This window comes from Peromyscus californicus, unplaced genomic scaffold (assembly GCF_007827085.1).
Source record: "Peromyscus californicus insignis strain IS unplaced genomic scaffold, ASM782708v3 Scaffold_6__1_contigs__length_162567912, whole genome shotgun sequence".
NCBI lineage: Eukaryota > Metazoa > Chordata > Mammalia > Rodentia > Cricetidae > Peromyscus > Peromyscus californicus.
The window spans coordinates 152,330,538-152,351,707 of record NW_026294584.1 but is presented as its reverse complement, the minus strand read 5'-3'; the positions used below and the strand labels follow the sequence as shown (position 1 = coordinate 152,351,707).

The window sequence follows — 21,170 nt, the reverse complement described above, 5'->3', positions numbered from 1 at the left end:
TTGTAGATGTGTATGTGTGTGTGTGTGTGTGTGTGTGTGTGTGTGTGTGTGTGAGAGAGAGAGAGAGAGAGAGAGAGAGAGAGAGAGAGAGAGAGAGAGAGAGAGAGAGAGGAGAGAGGAGAGAGGAGAGAGGAGAGAGGATAGAGAGATTCATGCAGACCAGGCTGGCCTTGAACTCAATTTTATGTGGTGCTGAGGATGGAACCCTAGGTGAATGCTAGGCAAACACTCTTGTCACTGAACTGTATCTGCAGCCCTAGACTTTGTAGATATTTATAACAAATGTGTATATATGAGTTATATGTCCATTTTTATTACCAAGGTACCTAGTTTCAAATACAAAGGTTCTTTTTTTTGGCTATGCTTTCATTCCTTTTGAGGATTATTTCTGTTAAATAAAATATGCATGGGATGACTCTTCAAGCATCCATGAGTTAGTGTGTTGGAGGGTGAGTGCTGTCAACTCAATAAACTCTAGAATTATCTGAGAGACTGGCCTCTGGACATGCTTGTGGCTGATTGATTATCTTGATTGCTTTTTAACTGGGATGGGAGGACCTGTCCGCTGAGGACGAAACGAGTTCCTGGGCAGGGGTCAGGTCTTGGAGTGTCTGATAGAGAAAGTGAGCTGAGAATTAGCATGTATTCACCAATTGCTTTCTGCTTCTTTACTTTGAACGTGTCAGGACCAGCTGTCTCGGGCTCCTGATCCCTTACTTTCCCTGCCATAATGGACTGTGCACTGAACTGTGAGCTGAGATGGACCTTTTCTCTCTTAAGTCACTTTTGCCAGGGTATTTTGTTACAGTATTCAGAAAGGATACGACAGTGAGTGACTAACATTGGAATTTTGTATTAAAATCGGAGTGTAGGGCTGCTGAGAATGGGGTGTGATGAGGTGAGACTTTAGTTTTCTCAAACTCCCTTACTCCTGAAGGGAAGGTGGAAATGACCCCCTTAGGATGGTTTTGGTTGTGTGCCTGTGTGTATTGCTTTCAGATGTCTAAATAGAAACCTTTTTGTATGTCTCTGTGGGAAGAGCGTGGCGACTCACTGTTGTTCTCAGTTTAGGACTAGATGCTCTGATTATCCAGACATACTGAATTCCACACAGCCAATTAAACACGGATCTTCCCTCATCCAATTGCAAAGTAACACAAGCAATCATATAGTGCACGCCATGGTTTCTGGTGAACACATTACACCTTTTTGGAAGTGAACAGTCATGACTTATGATGTATTTAACTGATGTCATCAGTGTGAGATAAAAACCACAATCCTTTCTGCAGGATGATATACTACGTCGACTGAAAAAGTAAATCCAGCCTTGGGTGCTGCCAATCAAAGCCAATTAGTAAATGACTGTTTAAAAGAAAGTTTGTTTCCTTTTTGTTTGTTTGTTTTGAAACAGGTTCTCACATACGACTCAGGCTGTCTTTAAACTCACTATCCTTCTGCCCCCTACCTCCTGAATGCAGGGGTCATGGGTATGAATGACCATGCCTGATTTATATAAAATTCCAAGTGAGAATATGTAATATACTTTCCATGTGTGCATTGATTATTAAGTCTTGTTTGAAGACTTTAAAAACACTGGGACTTAACCCTTATAACCAGTGTTATAAGTGTAACCATGGATTCCTGTGTAGGTAACCATTTTCTAATGGAAAGAGCTCATCATTTCAATTTATTTAAATGACCCTGCACCTTGGCAGCATGTCATATTCCTTTGAGCTCCTAAGATTTGCTCTAAATTTGTATGTATTGAAGTGAAATGAGATGCTTTGTTTTCTAAGGTTTTGTCCAGAATATTCCATTTGCTGCATGTGATATTGTGTGGACACTGACTCTCAAGGCATGGCTTTGACAGTAAGATCCTGTATATTACGGTGTTTTTTTTTTTTTTTGCCAGGAAAAAAGAAAAAGGGGCAGTTTTATCAAAGGAAAAGGCTGCTTTAATTTTCTGGTTAATCTCTTTTGCATATCATTGTAACAATCAGAAAGTGTTAGTAACTTGCATTCAACATTTAAATTCTATCAATGTAAGAACACTTCGTGCATTCATTCCCACAATTATATTGCATGTAATTTTGGAACAATGAAGACCCAGTGTCTAAGACGGAGGTTCCTTCTGCCCTGGGTGTGGTGTTATCCCTCCTGACCTTCTATGTTGGCTACTTTTCTGTTGCTGTGATACAACACCCTGACTAAGGGGACTTACGGACAGTGTTTATCTGGGCTTACGTTGCACAGGGTCAGAGATCCGGATGGCAGAGTGAATACAGCGGCAGGAGCAGGGAGCTGAGGGCTTGAATCATGACTAGTAAACACAATGTAGAAAAAGTAGACTAGAAACAGTGAGAGTCTTTGATGTCTCAAAGCCTACCTCCAGTAACATACTTCCTCTAGCAAAGCCATACTTACAAAGCCTCCCCAAACAGTATTACCAATGGGGGACCAAGCATTCAAATGCCCGAGACTATGGGGGGACAGCTCACTCACACCACCACCCCTTCCTTCTTCTCTGCTTCCGTAGTTGACACATTCCACTTTAATACACATGTATCTTTCTAACCCTAACATTATGTCTTCTCTTTCCAAGATTTGGGGACTTCATATATATCAGACAGTTACCTTTCTGTCCCTTTGACATGCGGGGAAGTCCTTGCTTTTGATAACAGTTTCAAAACTTTCATTCCATGGTCACTTGACCCTGTTGCCTTCAGGTCTGTGGTGAGGCACAATGCCATGTTGGAGGCAAGAAAACTGCTCACCTCATGGTAGCTAGGAAGCAAAAGCAGAGAAAAAAGGATAGAGATTCCAAGTCCCCTTCACAGCACACCCCCAGAACCCCAACCTGCCCCACCACTAAGCTCCTAACAGTCCCGCCAGCTGGGGCTGAGCCTTGCACACAGGTCCTTGGGGTATGTTAAAATCCAGAGCATTGCACCATGTCAAGCTCTCTACACACCAGACACAGAGCTCACAAGTCAATCCAACCAAGTAACAACCCAGGACCATTATAATAACACATGACATTTCCTCAAGTTTTTATTTATGAGTGTGTGTGGTCACATGTGCCACTATGTGCAGGTCAAAGGTCAATTTCAGGTGTCTTCCTCTATACATTCCACCTTATTTTTGAGCCAGAGATTTCCCATGAACCTGGAGCTCACCAATTTGCCTAGACTGGCTTGTCAGTAAGTGCCTGGGCTCTACTTCCATGGTGCTAGGATTACAGATGAGAGCTACCACACTTTGTCACAGCTAGCTTCTACATAGGTGCTAGGTATCCAAACTCAGGTCCTCATGCTTGCGTGGCAGACACTAACTACCAAGCCATTTCCCCAACCCTGCAGGAAAAAGCCTTTATTGGAAGCTTTTCACTCAGCTGTTCTTGAGTTAAAAAACAGTCACTGTCAAGGGGCAACTAGAGGAAGATCTAGGACTAACAAAGTTCAGGGCAGTGTTTCTAGAGTTATTAGAGAAAAATGCCTTTCAAGATTTCTTCCTTGGGTGTAGTTTTGACAATCATGCCATGGTAATTATATCCCAGAATCAGGTTTTATCTCATATTTTAATTGCCAAACCCAGATCTTTGGACTAGAATTTGAAGCAGGTTGTGGTATGATATAAATTACCTAATCTCTAAAGTGTCTGCCTTCAAGAATCTTAGATAATTGCAGGACATTTGAACACCTAAAGAATGGGACTGGAGAGATGGCTCAGCAGTTCAGAGCACTTGCTACTCTTCCAGAGGACTTGAGTTCAGTTCCTGGCACCCATGTTAGGTGGTACATAATCAATCACCTGTAACTCCAGTCCCAGGACACCCTCTTCTGGCTTCTGCAGGTAGCTGCACACATGTGGCAATGTATATAAACACCACACACACACACACACACACACACACACACACACACACACACACAGAGAGAGAGAGAGAGAGAGAGAGAGAGAGAGAGAGAGAGAGAGAGAGAGAGAGAGAGAGAATAAATAATAAAAGCTTTAAAAATACCCAAGGATGTGTATACTATGTTAGATGATGATAATTCAAAGCCAGGCAGGAGAAAGGAGCAGAGAGCAGTCAAGTGAGGGGAGAGGTGTTTCTTTTCTTTAAGTGGCCAGAAAAGGTCTCTCAGTCATTCAGTGAAATTGAAGCAAAGACCAGAGCAAGGGAGCCTTGTTGTTCTGGCATGGCACTCCAGGCAGGCGAGGCAAATACAAATGTGAGCATGCCAAGGTGGGGCGTGACTGTCATATTTGAACTCCAGACACCAGCATAGCCTGCTGATGACGGGGAGGAGCCACGTGAACTCAGAGTGACAACAGAAGCTGGGTAATGCAGACCACGTTTGGATTCAGGGTGTTAAGTGTTTTAGGGCAAACAGAGATGTGTCTCCTTAACTGGGTACAGACAGCCACAGTAAACATCATGTGTAACTGTGAAGGGCTGGGTGCCTCCTTAAGAGGACCAGGAGCAAGGCAAGGCTATCTGCTCAGTTATTTATACTCTGCACTGTGCTGGAAGGCCTCTCAAAGCAATAAGGCAAGGCGAGGCAATAGAAGAGCCAAGGTTGGAAAGAATCAAAGTTATTTACTCTCAGATGACTTTATTTTTAACATAGAAAACCCTAAGCAGTGCCTAGAGGGACTGAGATAGCTAAGAAGTAAATTGAGCAAAGCTCTAGTTTATCAGGTTGATATGTCTATGTGAAGGCAAAAACAACTGGAAAATGAAATAAAAAACATAATTCACGGTAACACCAAAGTCATAAAATTCTTAGAGACAAGGTTATCAAGAAATTTTTAAACTATACACAGAAAACTATAAAACACAGCTGAGTGAAAATTTAAAATATCCAAAACTAGAAAGATGTCATGTTTATAGATTAGTATACACCTATTAAAAAAACACATTGTGCACACTAATTGTATAAAATTTTAAAGTGCTAAATTATTTGTGTGTGTGAGTGAGGGAGTGTGTGTGTGTGTGTGTGTGTGTGTAATGGATGCATGTATATGCGCATGTGCGTGTATGTGGAGGTCAGAGGTCAACATGGTAGTCTTCTATCAATTCTCCACTTTATTTTCTGAGGCAGAGTCTCTTCAGAGCTGGAACTCACTGATTACACTCCAGGCCAGTGGGATCTGCTAGTTTTGCCCTGAAGTACTGGGGTTACAGACCTGTGCTGCCATGTGTGGCATTCACATGGGTGCTGGGAATTCAAACTCAGATCTCAGGTTTGTGTGGCAAGACCTTTGCCTATGGTGACACTTCCCCAACACAGCCTTATAATTCTTTTTGGTCTATTCACATGTGAACAAAAAATTAAAAGAGACTGTTAATAGGGCAGGTCTCCAATGAGGAATAGTCAACCAGTCAGGGAAAGGAAGTTGGGTTGCTTTGTGTGTTTACGAGGAGATACACATCTTTCTGGAAGTCAAGCACTCGGGGACATTTCCTTGAAGTTTATAGGTATCTCCAGGACGATTCCTTAAGTGGAAGAACTTTTCTCTATGGAAAGGAAATTTCGAAAAAGCTTACAATGGTTTACACAAGGTGATGAGATTTAGAGAATTCTAGTCTTTAGCAAACATATAATGGTTAGCCCACACCAAAGGTCAGTGTCGGGAGGACTAATTGTCAGGTTTCAGGTTAGAAACGCTGCCCTTCTCAAAGTCTCCTATTTTAAAAGGGGTATTTTGTTATCTTCTCAAAAGGAACCCGTGAGTTTGTAGCACTTTTTATTCAAAGTGCCTCCTTGGTTAAAGTGTGGTTCTCCTTGGCCAGGGTTTTAGACAAGGAATAGTCAGGTTTTGTATATGGCTGCTCCACATCTGCTAAATGAACAATGGATAATTTGTGGCTTATATGTTCAGAAACACTCAGCTTCTGTGGGGTTTGTAATGATTAATGTATTCTAGATAAAGGAGCTCGTAACTGCCCATACTTGGATTCTTCTTGTCATTCACTCCTCTCAGTCTCCTTTTCCTCCTCCTCCTCACCACCACCACCACCACCACCACCACCACCACCACCACCGTCATCATCATCATCACCATCACCACCACTGTCTTCTCAGGCTAGTGGGATGGCTCAGCAGGTAAAGGGCCTCGCAGTTAGGTGTGAATTTGATCTCTGGGATCCTTATGATGGAAACAGGGAACTGACTGTTGCAAATTGTTCTCTGACCTCCACACTTGGCATATGAATGCCCTCGCCAGCCCCAGTTAAAAATAAATAAAATAAAAACAAGTTGCAAAAAAAGTATCAGTTTTACCTTTACTGAATGGTCTTGGATGTGGGTGATAGGCGTTGTTAGGGGAAGGAGTCTGTTAGAAGCGTTACTAATGCCATGGATGACAGAAAACCTCATGGTTGGCCTCTGAGATCAGGCCTCCGCAGCAGCACAGATGGACAGCATCGGCAGGAGGGCGTGCTGAAGAGTAATCAGGCCCATGTGGCTGAGCTGAGTCCCTCCTGTAGGTCTCTGAGAAGAAGTAAGGTTTCAGTAAAGTCTGCATCTAGGTTTTTGATTTTCCCAGAATGCAGCAGGGAAGTGGGAGAGCAAGGGGAGGTGCATTGGTCAGTAACCACAGGTGGCCCTTTGACATGGTGTGAGCCTGAAGACTCACTTCTACCCCTGAGAAATTCAATACCTGGGAGTCTGTTGGCTAATGATTCACAGGTAGGGCTTTCAGTGGGGTGCCTGCCGGTGTCTGTGGGACTGAGGAGAGGGGAAAGGTTGCTGTTGGCACTCTGACCTGAGCAACAGTCTGCTCTGGATTGCAACAATCACAGAATGAGCAGCTTTAGTGTAGTCCAGAGGCACACACTTTGGGATTGAAGACAAAAGACAGATTTTAAAGGTGCACACAGTAGCCTTGCCAGTTCACTTTTTGGGGAAAAAAAACTACTCCTCTAGTCTGAAACTAAAGGTGTTTTAAAACATATTCCCTAGATTTTATTGGGGCAATGAACAGCAATCCCATGGAAAATGACTTATGCGTCTGGTGACTGCTTTATCCTGCAGAAACGCTGGACTTCTGAATGTGCCTGGTTGAGAGTGTCTTTCCCCAAGGCAGGATTTTAGTTTTATCTGCCTTCAAAGTTTTTTGGGGCTAAAACTATTTTCATCATGCTCTTAGAAGAGAACTTTTAAATTCCTCCCATTCATTGTTCATTTATCTTTGTCCTGGAGGAGATGAAAAATAAATTTCCGAGCAGAATTCTGGTCCGGGCAGGGTGTTCCCTCTGCTCAGGCAGTGAAAGTCAGGTGCTTGCGTTCCTGTCACGGTGATTGCTTTTCCTGGAACAGGAACCCACTCAGGTTAGCTGGCATGCATGTGGGGCTAGATTAGCTTCAAAGGCTGCCCTCACAAAGTGACATGGGCTGAGCAGTGTAAACAAGAATTGATTACCTCAGTGTTCTGGAGGATTCGGGATTGGTCTGTCTGAAGTCTGCGAGGAAGTGGTCTCTCACCCAGTTCTGGTGTTTTTCTGGCTTGCTGTAGTATTTGTTGCCTGTGGAAGCATCACACTGCCTCTGCCTTAACACAGTCTTCTCACAGGTTGTATTTGTGTCCCCACACTCCCGAAGGACACCAATGTATTGGACAAGGAGCCCACTCTACTTCTGTATTACCTCATTGGAATGAATTACATCCACAAGGACCTTATTTCCAAATTTCACCACATTCTGAGGTCCTTGAAGCTAAGACTTCAATGTTTGCATATGGGGATGGAATTCAAGCCATAACACCTTGCACATCCCAGCTGGGCCTCTAGAGACAGGAATCTGGCAGCTCTGGAATGTGTACCACTTTGCCCTCAGGCTTGCACGGTACTCTTCTTTGGCACTGACTTTTGCTTGTGGGTTTCCATCTTTACTGGTCCCCAGTAACTTTGGCTTGCTGTGATGTTGACTCCTCCTATTTCTGGGGATGTTTTGGCAATGCCACTTCATACGGTTTGTTGCCTGGGGTTTCTGTCTTTGAATTAACAGTAAAAGACACCACAAGGCTGGAGATACATATGGCTCAGTGGTTAAGAGGATTGCTTTTGTAGAGGACTGAAGTTCAGCTCTCAGCACCACCCATGCCAGGGGGCTTACAACCTCCTCTAACTCCATTTCCAGGGAATCTGACACCTCACCTCTGGTTTCTACAGACACCTGTACTCACATGCATATATTCCCTGTACATACATAAAGACATACATGTACACATACACATACCTACATACATATAACAAGAGACATCATGACTTTTCTACCCAGCTTGTGGGCTGCCTGAATTTGATTGTTCACTCATCTTTAGCTGCAAGAGAGGCAGGACAACAGGCTGGAGATACTGCAGGTGAAGTCGGCTACTTTAAGGAGACTCAGTGAGAGGGCATAGAATAAGCAATAACAGATAAAAATAGCCACACACCCTTCAGCTCTCCTTGCACTGATAGAAATTTTATATTCATGTGAGTTCTTTGAGAACTAGATGGCCCACTAGAATCAAATATGCACAGCTTTTGTTAGAGGCAATGCCTCTGTGGAAACAAAGAATCCATAGAGCCTGGAAATCAGACAGATAGCAAGGCCTGGCTGACCCAGAGTGAAGGAGATGGGGGAAGATGATTACTCTTAAACTGTTGTGCATCTTGGGAAGGTTGGGCAAGGATGTTGTGGTGTCCTTGGGTGAAGTGGCTGAAAGAGTTCTGTGTTTTCTATAGTGGGTCCCCAACACATTCAGTCACCGGTGGGACCAGGTAGAGTTTGAGCTGTAGTATTTGGGCCCCTTGCTGAAGTGCGGTTCTAAGTACTAGAAGAGCTACAAATCTCTTTTTACTCTGTGCTCAAATCTGAGAGGTATGAGTCCCTACCCCATCAATCAAATATGGCAGAAGTAAGTGATATTCATGTTTTAGCAATGGCCTTCCAAAAACAACAACCCCACTTCCCTCCTAGGAGGACATTTCCTGAGATTGACCAGCTATCATGTGGGACTTCCATCAGGGTTTCACAACGGAGATGCTGTATGTAGGAGCTTTGCTGACTGACTCCATAGGGTTTGACCTTTGACATTTTCATCAGAATTACTGACATTAGAGAGAAGCTGTCTTGAATCCCTTGGCCTAGTTACATACCCAGAGATGACTCAGTTTTTCATGAGATGATGACATCAGTTTGTCATTGAGATGACATCAGTTTGCCATTGATACTTTGTGTGTGTGTGGGGGGGCGGGTGCAGGATGTGGTACCACTTTATATGAAGAACCTGGGAAGTCATTGAGTCCAGCCTCTGCTAGATAGTAATCATAGACAAAGTATTTTCTTAGTCGTGTGACTAACTGGCAGAAATGAAGATATTCTAAAGAGACGCCATGTCTCTCAATCTGTCAGACTACAGCATTTGAAGGCTTTTTCAGCCCAGAGTTCCAAAGTCATCCACACTCCTCCAACAAACCAGCTCAAAAGGCCTGCGATTCCCAAGGTCAGACTTATCACCTAACAATAGCTCCATTTCTCACTATCAAGTTTCTAATTTGCTCTTTTAAACTTTGCTGTGATAAAATACCCTGACAAAGGCAGCTTAGGGAAGAGAAGTTTGTCTTTGCCTTACAGTTACGGAGTGATGGAATCCATCATGACAGAAAGATGTAAACCAGGCAGGGAAGGCATGGGAGCAGAAATAGGAGGCTGGCTGGTCACACTGCATACATACTCAGAAAGTGAGGTGTGAACAAGAAGTGGGTCAGGTTATAAAGCCCCACTTCCTCCAAACAATGCTACTTCCTCTACTTCCTGTGGGTTCCGCAAACCTCCCCAAAGAGCGCTGTCAGCTGAGGATAAAGTGTTCAAACACATGAGCCTTCAGGCAACATTTCCTACCCAAACCACAGCAGTGTTTGCGCTTTCTCATCCTCAATTTCCTTGTTTATAAAGCGGGAAGTAGAATTGAATTTACCTCTCAAGATTAATGATTAAGTACATTCCGTAGAAAATGCCACATACTAAGTCATAAATACAATTCATTATTGCCATTAACTTATTTTATAAAACAACCATGGTCTTGATGTTCTCCACACTTAACACTACCAACTAGAATTATATTATATGGTGACAACTTTTGAAGTACTTTTTTGTTTTAAAACAAAATAACAACAACAACAACAACAAACCACCCCAAACCCAATGACCTAAATTCAGTGAACATTTTCTCATTTTAAAATGCTGACATCTATTATCAGTGAAATTCATTCTGTGTTTCAGTTATGCTAATCAGGTATCACTTCAGAAGGAAATGCAATTGAATTTGTGACTTAGAACTTGGTGGGTTATTGCCTCTGGTAATAGTTTTATCACTTGAAGTTTGAGTATGTCCTTCTAAGCACTTTTCACTCTAGCTAAAGATCTAATTCATTTATATCTTCATTTTTGTTGTTGTTGTTGTTTGTTTTTCAAGACAGGGTTTCTCTGTGTAGCCCTGGTTGTCCTGGAACCCTCTCTTAGGCCAGGCTGGCCTCGGACTCAGATGCATCTGTCTTTGCCTCCTGAGTGCTGGGATTAAAGGTGTGCACCACTATATCTTCATTCTTAAGGTTGTTACCTCCTTCCCTTATTCAAGTACTATCGTCAACATTAATACATGGGGACGTAGAGATGGCTCAATGGTTAGGAGCATTTCTACTCTTATAGAGGACCTGGGTTTGGTTCCTAGCATCCACATGGCAGTTTATAACCATTTATAACACCAGCTCTGGGGGTTCTGATGTCCTCTTCTGGCCTCTGTGGGCACTATATGCATGTGGTGCACATACATACATACATACAAACACTCATATATGTAAAATAAAAATAACAATAATACAATCATAAAACATTAACACATGATCTGTCAGTAATTCCTAATATATAAGTAATATATAAGTAGAAAAGCTAAATGTTCTTCATTCACTGGTAGTTTTTAAGGAATGACTCAAATAGATCTGTATTGAGTACATCAGCATATAACTTGAACTGTGTGTATGTTACTGAAATTAAACTCATAGCCTTGAGTGTGCTAAGCAATCAACATATAATTTGAAATAGCAATGCCCTTTGAAGGTCAGTTAAAAATTATTCTTGAAAACTTTCATTTAGACAACATTGAAACTGGGTTTTTGTCAGCTATGTCCTTTGTTAATGTGATGAGTCATGCTGATTAATTTCCTTGTGGTACATCAATCTGGAGTCCCAGCAGGACAGCTGGCAATTTTTATACTAGGATGTTTGAGATTAGTCTGACAAACTTTTTTGGCATTTCCCTTTTAGAGTTAGCAATCAAAGCTGTTCTTGCTTCACACGAAAACTTGTGCCTTTTTGTTTTGAGTAATTCTAGGATGTTATTATTGTGGATCTATTATTTTTGAAAATTTAGCGAAACTTAACAAGGAATCTGTGGCAATGTAGTACTCTGTAGCAACCACTTACATTTTGTCTAACTGATTTCATTTATGTGGTCATTTTTGTTACTTCGTTAGAAATTCTATTTTTATAAATAGTTATCAATGCTACTTGGTCCTCCAGTTTAGATCAGTGTTACAGTTGAGAATATTAGGTACTCTTTAAATGACTTTGAAAATGTGTTATATTACTTATTTATATGTATGTGTATGTGCATGTGTGAACACACATGTGGGTGCCTGTAGAGGCCAGAAGAGGGCCTCTGATCCCCTGGATTTAGAAGTGGTTGTGAGTAGTCAGATGTAGCTGTAGGGAACTGAGCTTGAGCCCTCTGGCAGGGCGGTAAGGCCTCCTACTCACCGAGTCGGCTTCCAGTGCCACTTCTAGTATTATTGTCTTTTGAAACAGGTTCTCACTATGTAGTTTAGGTTGGGCTTGACTTCGCTATGTTCTCCAGGCTGGCTTCAAACTCACAGTTCTCCTGCCTTAGCCTCTCACGTATTGGGGTTGCTGTGTCCTGCTCTGAGTGACCTTTTAAATGATTATTTGTTTAATTTGACCTAGAAATTGTTGATGGTGTGAGAGTTTTCCTCTGGGAAATAGCTACCAATGCATAGGACTGGAAAACCAGCCCCACACTGACCAGAGACTTGCCCAGTTTCTAGCTTTACTAAAGAAGGCCCCAGCCATGAGCAGTCAGCATGTTCAGAGACAACAAAGAACAGCCCTTCCTTCATGTGCTGTCTGAGTCCCCAACCCTCCCCTGGCTCAGGAGAGAGAGTGGCAGGTGATAGGAGCCCAGGTGGTGAGTGCCACAGCTGTAAACAGTAACCCCCGCGTTCTAAAAACTGAAAACAAATTCTTCTCTCATACAATACATCCCGACCACAGGTTCCCTTCCCTCTACCACTCCAGCTCCACCTCCCCTTTCCCCATATCCACTCACTTTTTGTTTCCTCTTCAGAAAAGAACAGGCTTCCAAGAGCCAAACAGGACAAAACAAGATACAATAAGACAAGGCAAAAGCTCTCCTGTCAAGGCTGGATAAGGCAACCTAATAGGAGAAAAAGAGTCTCAAGAACAGGCAAAAGAGTCAGAAATACACCTGCTCTCACCAAACTAAAAAAACTTCTGTAAGGCAAAGGACACCATCAATTGGACAGAGAGGCAGCCTACAGAACGGGAAAAGATTTTTACTAACTCTATATCTGATAGAGGTCTAATATCCAAAATATAAACAGAACTCAAGAAACTAGATATCAAAAACAACAACAACAATGAACAATCCATTAAAAAATGTACAAATCTAAACAGAAAATTCTTAATAGAGGAATCTCAAATGGCTAAGAAACACTTAAAAGAAATGTTCAACATCCTTAACCATTAGGGAAATACAAATGAAAACTACTTTGAGATTCCATCTTACACTTCTCAGAATGGGGATGGCTAATATCAATAATACAGTGACAGCTCATGATGGCAAGAATGTGGAGCAAGGGGAACACTCCTCCATTGCTGATGGGAGTGTAAACTTGTACAGCCACTATGCAAATCAATATGGTGGTTCCTCAGAAAATTGGGAATTGATTTACCTGGACCCAGGTATACTATATACTTGGGCATATAACCAAAGGACACTCCATCCTACTAAAGGACACTTGCTCAGCTACATTCATTATGACTGTATTCATGACAGCCAGAAACTGAGAACAACCTAAACACTTCCCTTTTGACAGTCCTGAGAATTGAGTGCTGACAACTCCATTCTCCCAGAAGTCATGTCCCATTGACCCAGTTCTCATTTAGTGTAGGAAATCTATAGCCGGAGGCTTCCTGTTAAATGCTGTCTAGGGGAACATTCTCTTCTAATCCAGAGGTCCCGTTGATAAGGAAGACGCCCCCCTGCCTTCTGCAAGGGCTGAGTGAGAGCTGAGGGTTGATCCTCCCACCCCAGGGCTGCAGTGAATGAATTGAGCTATTGTGCTCTGAGCCTGCCTCCCAGCTCATTTATGCCGATCAATTCTTACTGATTTTTGTCTTCTCCATGTGTACTTGTTTCTTCTCTTCACTGTGTCATTTCTCTCTACTTTATTTGACTTCCTTCTTGAGTTTTAAGCTGGTGTCATATTCAAAAAGGTATTTTTCTTTTAAATATTACTTTTGGCAATATCTTATGAATTTTAGTGTTTTTATTTAGATTTTTGCTATTCTAAAGTTGATCTCTCTCTTTCCTTTCTCTCTTTCTCTCTGTTTCTTTCTTTCTATCTCTTTCTAATATTTTTTAAAAAGACAGATCCTCATGTAGCCCACGTTGGCCTTGAAGTCACTATGAACTGAGAACCACCATGGATTCTCCTTTAGCCGGGCGGTGGTGGTGCACGCCTTTAATCCCAGCACTCGGGAGGCAGAGGCAGGCGGATCTCTGTGAGTTCGAGGCCAGCCTGGGCTACCAAGTGAGTCCCAGGAAAGGCACAAAGCTACACAGAGAAACCCTGTCTCGAAAAACCAAAAAAAAAAAAAACTTTAAAACATAATATTTTATATTATGTATGTGGGCATTTTGCCTGCATGTATGCCTATGCACTACGTGTGTGTCTGACGCCTGTAGAGGCCAGAAGAGAGCATTGTCCCCTGGAACTGGAGATACAGAAGTTTGGGAGCTTTATTGCAGGTATTGGAAGCCAAACCCAGGTCCTCTGGCAGAACAGTCAGCACCCTTAATCACCAAGCCATCTCTTCAGCCTTGAATCTTGAGATCCTTGAATTTGTTATCCTCTTGTCTCTGCCTCATAAGTAAGATTGGGGTGTGCAATCCTTCTTTTTCTCTTAAATACTATTTCACAGCAATACTTTCAAATCATTACTGTTGCATAACTTCATTACTGTCTAATTTTGATGAGGGTGAGGTAAATGTAGCAACCAAGCTTTGGTCTCTTGGTGGGGTCTCAGTAAATGCTTGTCCTCCAGAATATTTATAGTGTTTGCAGATACTTGTTAAGTACCTAAAATGTACAAGTCACTATCAGAGAGGGAGATGGAGCTTTGGGTCTCCTTCTTCTTAAGGATTTGCTGTTATATTGTCTTCAGTCCCTCCCTCTTTAAAATCAATCACCTTCTCTACTCTACTGAATTATTAGTATTATCATGTTCCTATACTGTCTATAACACATGGAATAGAAGGAATTTGGGGCAATTGTGTTTCCTAATACCTCACACCTGTAGATCTGGTAGTTTACAAGGGGGATATTACAGATGTGATTCAATTAAGGATCTTTTTTTGTGCGTGCCTGAGTGTTTTCGTGAGGGTCCATGTGTGTGCAGATTGTTCACAGGCCATCTCCACCTTTTTTGTTTGTTTTGAGACATGATCTCTCACTGGCCTGTAGCTCACTGAGCTGTCTAATCTGACTAGCTAAGAAGCCCCAGGGATCTTAGCCACCTCTGTGCAGTTAAGGATCTCCCTGCCTCTGTCTCCAAAGTGCTGGTGTTACACATGTAGTCCATCTTTTTTTTTTTTTTTTTACATGGTTTTTGGGGGATAGAACTAAGGACCTAATGCTTGTATGGCAGACACCTTACCAGCTGAGCTGCCTCCCCAGTCCCTCAACTGCAGATTTCCAAAGGGAGAAATTATGATGGATTATCCTGCTGGGGCTGATGAAATCACAAGGGTCCTGATAGGGTTAGGGAGGGGACTGAGTCTGAGAAGGAGACTGAATGATAGAATCAGTCCAAGGTGAGGTGCCAAGGAAACCAGGTGCATCTACAAGGGCATAGATTCTTCCTGATTCTCTATGAGGAGCACAGCCCTGCTAGCCCTTGGAGACTGTGACTTCCAGAAGTACAAGGCAAGACACGCACGCTCTTGGTGGAACTTTGCTAGCACAGTGACAGTGACCTCATGCAACCACGACTCTGCCCTCACCTCCACTCTAAGCCACCTCTGTGCAGTTAAGGTTCAATATCTTTGCCACCGTAGGTACCTGCTATGAAGTTACCTGTGTCTTTTGATGTCTTCCTGTCAAACACTGGTCCACTGTAACATTCATGCTAATAAAATGGTAATAGGCTGCACTGCACAGTGATTAAACCCAACAGAGACCAAACCCTGCCTTGTGGTTGATTGCTAATGTTCTTAATGTTAAGGAAATGGTTACAAGCAATACATCTCAAAATTTTCCTAAATCTATTTAAGGACAATTTCTTTTTACAGAAGAATTTAGCCTCTTACTTTAGTTAATTTTTTTTCTGCTTGATCCGTTGGCATTTTCTTTATTGTTCATAAATTAAAACTTAACTATTTCATTTTTGCTTTCTCTTTCCATTTGCATGATATCTCAGTGGATGAACTTCTCAAACACAGCATTTAGTTTTACATCATAATGGGAGGTTTCAAGGTAGGATATATATTCCTTTTTCAAAAATCTGTCTCCATTAAAAATGACTTAAAATTACTTATAAGGAGATAAAAACGAAATCATCCCCAGAATTTGGTTCTGTGTCAGGGACCATTATAAGATAATGGCTAAAAGACACATAGTTCCAGGGAAAAGTAAAAAGCAATGTCATAACTAGACATTTTCATTGTGGACTCAAAGTCCTCGGCTGTGCAAGAAGGAAGGAAAAGGGAATCAAAGACAGAAGCTCAGGAATGATGAAATTAACAACTCGAAGGCCTTGAGGTGACCATGGTCAGTCATTACCCCATTTTCTCACTTGTATGCGAGGATTGTGTCTTGGGCACTGTTTGAAGTGCTTGGGATGCATCTGTGAGCACTCTGCCCCATGAGGCTTATTGTGGTTGATATATTGTGCACCCCAATAAACTTATCTGGGTATCAGAGAACAGAACAACCACTATATTAAATATAGGTTTAGGCTGCGGTAGCACATGCCTTTAATCCTAGCATTCTGGAGGCAGAGATCCATCTGGATCTCTGTGAGTTCAAAGCCAGACTGGAAATAGCCAGGCATGGTAACACATGCCTTTAATCCCAGGAAGTGATGGCAGGAAGCAGAAAGGCATATAAGGTGTGAGAACCAGGAACTTTAGGCTGTTAAGCTTTTAGGGTTTTAGCAGCAGCAGTTCAGCTGAGATCCATTTGGATGAGGACACAGAGGCTTCCAGTTTGAGGAAACATGATCAGCTGAGGAATTGAAGAGGTAAAGTTAGCTGTGGCTTGTTCTGCTTCTCTGATCATTCAGCGTTCACCTTAATATCTGGCTCTGGGTTTGTTTTTATTAATAAGACCTTTTGAAATTCGTATTACAGCTTATATTCTAGTAGAGAGGTCAAGAGAAAGATAAGCAAGGCTAATGTATGCAAGGGTCGATGATGATAAGTATGGCAGAATGAATTAAGTCTGGGGGAAGATAGGATGCATGAAACATTATTATTATTTTATCATATATTATATATAATTATGATTTTAGATATGAAAGTCAAGGGTGAGAAGGTAGTGGTAGTATTTGACTAGGAACATGAATGAGGTGTTCAATTAAGGTAGTTTTAATAACTATTTAAATACATTAAATTAAATACTGAGTTTTCTCTAAACATCTAGACAATAAAATAGAACAATAGGTTATCAACATGCAAGGACTTACTTTAGTGTAGTAGGTAAGTGTGTGTGGGCTGATTCCAAAGTTACTGGTTCCAAGGATGACTCTGACACATCGTAGGTTTTAGAGTAAGGCAAATTAACCCTCTGCAGTACAGTTTTCCCACTTTATTTGGGAACAAGAACAATACTTATTCACAGGACTATAATATGGGTAAAATGAACCAATATATAAAGTACTTAACAGTGAGTGGAATAAGTTAGATATTCAATAAATAATAACCATTTTTATTGGTATTTTTATTGTCCCAGTAATTTGTAGAGAGATTAGAAAGAAAGGCAGGCATTCAGAGTTTGAGTTTCTAATTTTCAAACAGAAAAGTGAAATTATATTGCTCTGTTGAGAAGCATGGATGTTAATTTAATACAGGTCATCACAAATCTTTTATCAGACTTATGAGTAGGAACAAACCTGATTTTTAAAATAATTTCTGCAGAGAATAATAAAGGGAACCAGGAAAAGAATGCATAGAATAACCTGGTTGAAGCCTAAGCAAAGGAAGCAATTATGGTATTTAATATAAATGGACTAAATCTCCATATTAATAAGGTCCCATCTAATGGAGAAATTTTTCTTTAGCTAAGAGACCTGCTTCATACAGGAGCACATCATTATGAAATTAAACAGAGGCAAAGAGATATAGCAGGCAAATTAAAAAAAATATTTAAAGGATGATAGGCAGGTAACAATAAAGACCATAACAAAATGGTTAGTTCACAATATCAATAAATAGATGCAAGTTGGAACAAAATACCTTAAAGTAATAAAATATAACTTGCAACTCCAGATTTTGTTAGAGGCATAAAGTAGAATGCACAGAGAAGTAGTAGGGACCCTGGGCAAAGAAGACGGCTGAACCGGTAAAGCACATGCTGCCAAGCCTGAGGACCTGGGACCCACGTGGTGGAAGGGGAAAGCCAATTCCCACAAGTTGTTTTCTGTGTGTACCATGCCATACACATGCATATATGCACACACTCATGCAAGCACACACACACACACACACACACACACACACACACACACACACACACACTCACCTCTCACTCTTATTACTACTACTATTACTAAAAGAATATAGTAGGGGATCTTGACACTCCCAAACTTCCGTATTAGAGTAGGAAGACATAAACCATACATAATCTTGAATAAACTGATCAATAGTCTTAAATTCATAGTTTGGAATATGATTTTGTCACTCATGAAGAGAAAGTACTTTTCACTTTTTAGAGGAGCACTTACTCAAATGAAATCTGGATGTGGCCAAAACCCAAGAAAACCTTCAACATATTTCAAAATCAGTAGGCATGCATGTTGTAACAGTCAATTCTGAATGCAATTTCCTGTTATACTAAGGTGAGGATGTGCCTTACCTGTCATTCCTGTTGAGCTATAGGTGTCTTATGGCAACTCTTGCTCTCTGGCCGCAAGCGAGGCACACCTGAGTGCTGTGGCATCACGTGGGGTGCCAAGTATTCTCCTGTCTGTAGAATAACTGCTGAATGGCTGATGGATTATACAGGGCCATAGAAAACTCCAAAGCAGTTCAAATAAGTAACCTCTGATGGTAAGCAGCCATGGATGGATCTTAAAATGTGATTTAGCCAAAGCTCAAGCTTGTAAAACAAAGAATATGGTATTCATATAACTCTCATAGCACATGGCAATATATTTTGTTAATAGAATAATAATACAATTTAAAATGAGGGGTTAGATTTTGTGGGCATGAAGGAGTACCTCGGCTCATACAAAAATCCCTTGTTGCCTCAGTTTCCCTGACATGCTTAATGGCAGTAGCCTGGTGGAGAACTAAGCAAAGCTGTCTGAATATATTTGGGTAACAGAAGATGAGAATGATGAGCCCATGAAACACTAACAGAAGACCATGACATGTTATTGCTCTTCACAGGTACAGCCCAGTTTCCAGGGCACGTGGCCTGCTGCTACAGGAACCCAGTGTCTCAGTGTATGAAAGGTGTCTGGCTCAGGGAAGTAATTCTGCATGACCCTGCTGCTGGCTGGGGAAATCTGGTCCAAGCTGTCTGCTGTTCTGAAGATAACACAAGGAAAATGGATGAGAGCTCTGCTTTCTCAGCAGTCAACCTGGAAACTGCAGCCTGGACTCATCAGTGGAAGACAACTGAGCAAGACTGTAGCTGGAAGTTTTCCTGTATCCTGCAGCTGCTCGGTTCCAAATAAACACATATATGCTTATATTAATTGCAAACTGTTTGGTCTATGGTTCAGGCTTATTGATAGCTAGCTGTTATATACTAAATTAACCTATTTCTATTAACCTATATTTTGCCACGTTGCTGTAGTGTAACCAGCCCGCTGGTGTCTTGTTCTTTGGATGGCTGGATGGCATCTACACTCATTCTGCCTTTCTTCTCCTTGTCTTTCTGCTTGGATTTCCTGCCTGGCTCTTATCCTGCCTTGCCATAGGCCAAAGTAGCTTCTTTACTAACAAATGGTGACAACACATATTCACAGCATACAGAAAGACCATCCATCCCTCAGCACAAGATCCTACAGACTATGTCAACACTTTCAGAGATGGTCCTATGGTGCAGCTCTAGAGAGATCTTAACACTAGAAGACTTTGGCTTTGTTCCATTTATGGAATATGAAACCCAAGTGAAAGAAATATCCTAACGCCATGTGGTAGACAGCCAATGGTGTGACTGTAAACTTCTGAATCTAAACACAGCCCAGATGAGCCTCTGAGGAGTCAGTTCCTTGGGTGTTGTACTGAGGACATGACTGCCAGAGAACTTCAGTGGTTTTTCTGTTAGCATGGGGAAGTGGTGGGTGTCTTCATTCCCAAACTATTTTGGGCTTTTGCCTTTGCTGTGTTTACAACGATAAGGTTGTAAAATCTCTTTGTGGAGAGGATTTGATCATTAAGGGAATCAGTGGCATGTATCTAATGCAGAACTAAGCACAATAGTGACAGGTAGTTAGGAAGAAGTGAAGGATTTGGTGGTAATCCACGTGGCTTTGGGAATCAGGGTGAGTTTGGCAATAAAGGTGGTAGATCTGGCTTAGGAAATAACCAGGTTGGTAATATGGGTGGAGGGATGCACTTTGGAGCCTTCAGCATCAATCCAGTGGTGACAGCTGCAGCGGAGACTCCTGCAGAGAAGTTGAGGTATGATGGGCATGTTGACTGGCCAGTTCACAGAGCCAGTCAAGCCCACCTGGTAATAACAAAGCCAGGGCAGCATGCAGTGGGAGCCACATCAGGCTTTTGCTTCTGGAAGTAACTCCTACAGTGACTCTAATTCTGGTGCCTGTCTTGGTTGGGGGCCATCATCAAATGCAGGGTCAGGCATTGGTCTTGATGGAGGCTTTGTCTTAAGCATGGATTCTAAATCATCTGGCTGGGGAATGTAGAGGCAGTGGGTTTTGGTTGATTGGTTGGTATAGAAAGGTAGGAATTCAAATTTTTCAGAAATAATGGTAAGCATATATAAAATACATATGTACTAAAATTTTCAGAGTGGTTTGTTCAGTTTGAAGTACATTCAGTGCTATTTTTTGACATTTTTATTCAGAAAAAGAGGAAAAGCTAAATGAATTTTATGTTTTGTTACATAAAGGATTAAAATATTGGGTGGCTGAATGTGAACTTGTTTGTCCAACTGATAAACCAGCACACAACAGTTCATCCCAGAAGGTGTCTTTGTGACATTTTGTCATTGGACTTCTTAAGTTTTTTGCATGCTTAAAGTAGAAACCATTGGTCAGAATTATACTCTTTTCTCCTTATTTTAATTTGGATCATACCCTATGGATTTTTTCCTTAGGAACACCTCCCTTTGGGGATTATGATGTCATGGTGTTTGGTTCTTTTGGTTTTGTTTTTAATACTTGTCTTCCTTCATATTTGAAAGCACAGTATGAATCCTTCATTTAGTCTCTGTGGTTCATCTCATTGTGAATGTGTGGGAAAGAAGCACTTCATCGAAAGAGGTGCTGTGAAGAGGAATGCTCCTGTCTCCGTGCTTTCTCATCCAAGAGTTCATCATCACCCTGCCCAGGCTGGCTCCTTGATGGTAAGTTTCTATTTTTATCTGCTACTTGTTATTTTATGGCGTCGCACCA

The 21,170-nt window shown here is 41.6% G+C and overlaps 1 pseudogene; it reads left to right on the top strand.

Moving 5' to 3' along the window:
* Positions 1–6,359: 6,359 nt before the first annotated feature.
* On the top strand, positions 6,360–20,459 carry LOC128099822 (TAR DNA-binding protein 43-like; annotated as a pseudogene).
* The last annotated feature ends 711 nt before the right edge of the window (positions 20,460–21,170 follow it).